The sequence below is a fragment of the Oryctolagus cuniculus genome, chromosome 8, assembly GCF_964237555.1.
Source record: "Oryctolagus cuniculus chromosome 8, mOryCun1.1, whole genome shotgun sequence".
NCBI classification, from domain to species: Eukaryota; Metazoa; Chordata; class Mammalia; order Lagomorpha; family Leporidae; genus Oryctolagus; species Oryctolagus cuniculus.
In genome coordinates this window covers 27,733,667-27,738,823 of record NC_091439.1, presented here as the reverse complement: position 1 = coordinate 27,738,823, position 5,157 = coordinate 27,733,667, and the positions used below count along the sequence as shown (strand labels likewise).

Genomic DNA, 5,157 nt, shown 5'->3' with positions numbered 1-5,157 from the left:
CAGGAAATATCGGTGTTGGAGGTGGTGGTTTAACCCACTACACTACAATACTGATCCCCGCATATTGTTTTAACACCACTGTAGAGATAACAAAACAAACCATCCTAAGTCAAGGACATAGGGTATAAAACAAGATTTTTGTGTCTTCAACCCATGTTCTCTAATTATAGTTCCTGGAGCAGTGGCACAACTATCACCTGAGAACTTCTTAAAAATGCAACTTTTAAGCATCTCCCCTAAACTTATTGAATAAGAAACTATGGCAGATGAGCTTGAGACCTGCTTTTTATAAGAACAACCCTCAGGTGATCCTTATGTACATTAAGCTTTGTAAACCATGATCCAAACATACTGATTTGAGATAAATGAGGAGTTAGAGATGAAGATTTAGCTAAAAACATTGAGTTCTCGGGGACACTTGCAATCCAGATGGGATGACATTGCTATGAACACCTGGACAACAATTCTGCTTTTCTAATATATTGAGGAAATATGCAAGTACTTCTTAACATTGAGTTCAAGAACCAGGAGATCCAGAAATCTTAAATCTGTACAGTCTTCTGGAAAAATAGGCTGATTATAAAAGGACAGGGCCTCTGAGAATGAAGTGTAACTTGGCATAAATTCTAACAATTACCTGAGCAACCTCACTGGAACATCTGTCTCTGATGTGTGCATCCAGTTTTTTCCCATAAACCCTTCATCTCCTTGGATAAATAGTTTTTATAACTAGGCCTGGCTTCCTAACACCACTCTATGATCATGGAGAACACTCGGAAAAGTCTATGGCAAATTTGTGTAATTTCATGGCTAATTGCATTTGTCAGTGATAATTTCAACTTTTTATCTTCCAATTCTATCTGCATTTGAGAATAATTCCATTTTGTTACAACACATATATAAATTAATGGTCCATATGTATCATTTCTAACCCTTTTATGGCATAACAATATTTCATTGCGTGTACATAGAATATGTGGCAGTAAAAGTTAGAATGATGGAAAATTCCTTTCTTTAAGAAAGTACTATGTATATATGTATATATTTGTATATATATATATATGACTCCATATAAGAATAACTAAGCTGACATTAAAAACTACATAAGTATTGAACTGTTAAAAATACTATATAAACAAGAATTCCTAATAGTTTTTATCACATGCATGTCTATTTTTTTTATAATTAGTGATTTCAATCGCTTCTCAGCCTTTGGCCAAGATCAAGTGTAGAATCTGTTCTTATCAGTATAATTAGTGACTTCTATACTAGAATACAACAAATAAGTGTCATAATTTCTGGTGTCAGAAATAAAAACTAAAATAATATTCACTGGAATTATAGAACAAGAAAATAGAAAGTATTAGCTGTAAGTGCCAAAAATGCATTTTAATTCTGTAATAACATGGGAGAATTTCAAATCTCTTAGTGCAAAAATTAGTTGGAATGTATTGTATGATGCAGACAAAGCAAATCCTCAAGTGCTCCCCCATGTCCAGCCATTTTATGCCATTGCTGTGAGTTGTAGAATTTCATTTTACTCTTATCTTGTAGATTCCCTTGGTATTTAGCAGTAGAGGTAATTTTCCATCGCTGTAGCTAGATTATAAACTTCCCTTGCCACATCCCAAATTGCACTATTCCGTCTGTCAAAAACAGCTGGGCTGAGTAAGAAAATAATACTAGTCGATTAAAAAAATGCAGTCTAGAAATGTGAACTATTTGATTACACGAAAATAGAAAGTTTAAACTAATCATTTGCTAATCTTCTCACATCTTCTTTGAAACAGCTTTTGATTAAAAGGTTACCAGAAACATAAAATTTGTGGGTACTGAATGGTTCTTTTGATGGGAAAACATACAGTGTTTTCTAAATGCGTTGTTAAGTAAACTATGGATGATTTCAGTGAAATTATTTTTGTTTACAAGAGGGATTCTGATACAAACTGAGCTAAATTCCTTTCAACATCAAACTGCATTTGAGTTAGTTTAATGTTAGTCATATAAAAATTGTAAACAAAACAATTCTGAAATTATTAAATTTGGATCCAAAAATGTAAAATGTTCTTGTGTCTCTAAATTGTTCATTGCCTTATGTTACTAGAGAATAACTGTTGACAAACTCATTTCCTATAATGAGTTTCTTAGGATCAAATGTAAATTAAAATGCACAAGAGATATATAGAGTATGCTCTTTTGGTTATGAAGTTGGTTTCCCACATACTGTCTACTAGGCTTTGAAAAGCAGAGGCTACTTCAGACTTTATGTTAATCACTAAAAAGTATGAGTGGTATATAAATCTCAAATCACTGGATAATATGCAGAAAAATTAAGCATAAACCACTTAATAGAAAACAGAAGTAAAAAGGAAATAAAAATAAGGAAAATACAAATAGGAAGTCAATAATGCCAAACGTATAAATTGCTGTTGTAAATATAATTGATCTTTTAGAAAGGTGATAATGAGATGTCTCAAAAGGCAGATCATCTGCAAGACTAAATGGTGTTCTTGGGGAGTACCGTCAGTTCCCTTGCTGTTAGCACACCAGTTGTGCCAAGAAAACTGACTAGAGACTAAATCCAGGCATTTTGACAAGAGATGTGGGCATCCCAAGTGGCATGTTAACTGCTGTGCCACACACCTGCCCCTAACTCAGCAAATATCTACTTCAGAGCTCATTCTTCAGAAGGTTCTCCCACTGTGCGTCTTGCATTCTCTCAGACACCAGGTTTCAGAAAGTATTATCTTTAACAGTCAGTTGCACTTTATGTGAATTTACTTCAAGACGGCCCTCTACACTCTCAAATCCAGTATGCCTTCCATTGCAATGCTTAACCATCCTTTAGTCATCGCAGGTTATTTATTCCAAATAAAAGTCACCCTAGTTGTACTGCTGCATAGACTGTATGTGTGGTCCCTTCTTTCATAAGAAAAAGGGCTAAGACAAAAACCTGTCTTGGTAATTGTCACCACTTTTTATTCAGCTTCTTCACTATTGACCTGTGCTCAGACTTGCTCTTTCCATTTTGATCACTTTCTGTGCCCTGCTAATACCTATTACTACTCTGCTGCCACTATGATCATTTCTGTTCGATTTTGTGGTTGTTGTTCTGGTTTCCTGCCCAGTATTTCCTGTATCCAGGTTCCATCAAGCTATCCAATTATGAGCTTCTGCATATTTTGTATTGAAATCGTTCTCATTTACTTTGCATTACGTTTGGATTTAAAAAGGAAAGAAACTCAGTCCATTAATTGCATATAATGAATGCAATTTACCCTTTAATTATCCATTTAGCTTTAAAACAAAACACAGAACTTCTGTTTATATGTTTATTTCTCAATGAATCTTACTGATTACTAAATTAGCTGTATTAACATTATATAGACTTTAGCATATTATTATATATCATATGTTATATAGAGATAAGATATACTATCATTTCCATAGATTTTCAATGAATGAAGACATAGATAGGCAGATGAGTGGATAAAGAAGATGTGGAGTATATACATAATGAAAAATTATTCATTCAGCCATAAAAAATAAGTAAATCTTGTCATTTTCTGCTTGGTTGAGCATAGAAGATATTATGCTAAATGAAATAAGACAGATGCAGAAAGACTAATAGTCTATGATCTCATGTATGTATGGAATCTAAAAAAATTCAGGTGCCTGCATTGTGGTGCATCTAGTTAAGCTGTTGCCTATGATACCATTACCCACAATGGAGCACGGGTTCAAGTCCTTGCTGCTCCAATTCCAGTCCAGCTTCCTGTTAATGTGTCTGGGAAACTAGTGGAAATTGGCTCAAGTACTTGACCCCTGCTACCCACATAGGAGACACAAATGAAGTTCCTGGCCTCTGGCCTGGGCCTGGCTCAGCCCCAAACTGCAGGCACTGGGGAATGGTCCAGCAGATGGAAGATCATTGCCTGTCTGTTTCTGTTTCCCTCTTCGTCTGTAAATCTTTCAAATTAAAAAAAAAAAAAAACTTAATACAATTAACTTAAATTACATTAAAAAGTTTAACTGTAAGCAGAGCATACAGTGGTGTTTCCAGAGTGTGCAAGGCGGGAAAATGAAGAAATGGTGGTAGCAAAGCACAGACTTTCAAGATGACTGCATTCTGGGGAGTCTATGTTCAGCATGGGAAGGATAATTCATAATGCTGTATTGTTTGAATTTTACTGAGAGCAGATCTCTAGTGTCATCATTCCCCCCAACACACAATGAATGTGTTAATCAATTTGATTTTCACAGTCCTTTAATGATGTACATCTATCAAACCATTACCATAATATACATTGAATATATCCAATTTTCAGTAAAGGTATAAAGTATAAATAAAATGAACAAAAAATACTTTAAATTGTATGTAGACATTTTTTCTTCCCATTACTGATCCCTGCTTTGTAAATCTAAGTGATTATACAACATTGTATTGAAAGTTGCAAAAGTAGGTTGTAATATGATCTTGTACAAACTACTTGTGTGAGTAATTTTTCTTCAAATTAGTCAAATGAGTCCACACTCAGGTTCTATTCATTTCATATTAAAATAATGTAAACCCATCTTCAATAGAGAATACTAGTGAAAGCACTCTCAGAAATATGGTCTACTGTTATTTACAAATAAGTCTTAATAGTATTTTATATTAAGTTACTATTTAAATGTATATTGGTGGTTGGATATATCATATATTTCAATAATTTTTATAAAAGTGATATTAAGACCTAATTTCAAACAAACAAAACACTATCTTAAGTATTAACATAGGACAAAATACTAATTATATTATTTATGGTTAAAAAGAAAGTATATTAAAATTATTACCCTTATTTTATCTACTAAACAATAAATGAAATACTGAGTTTCATTCTAAATCCTTCAATTTCTACTTGAAAATGAAAATAAGTGTACATCAATCGACATTTACATAAAAATAACTTTAACTGAAGACATAATATTTTTGTTGATTCAGTAACTGGCACTTCGGAATATATTCTAAAAATAATGGAATTCTGGGGCAGGTGTTGTGATACAGTGGGTTAATCTGCTGCTTGGGTCATACAGGTACCGTATGATAGTGTCTGAGATGAAACCCTGCTTCACTCCCCATCCGGTGGCCTGCTAATGAACAAGGGAGGCTGCAGA

At 33.6% G+C, this 5,157-nt stretch overlaps 1 pseudogene; it reads left to right on the top strand.

Annotated features, from left to right (window-relative positions):
* Positions 1–1,197: 1,197 nt before the first annotated feature.
* Positions 1,198–1,322, top strand: LOC127483365 (U2 spliceosomal RNA; annotated as a pseudogene).
* The last annotated feature ends 3,835 nt before the right edge of the window (positions 1,323–5,157 follow it).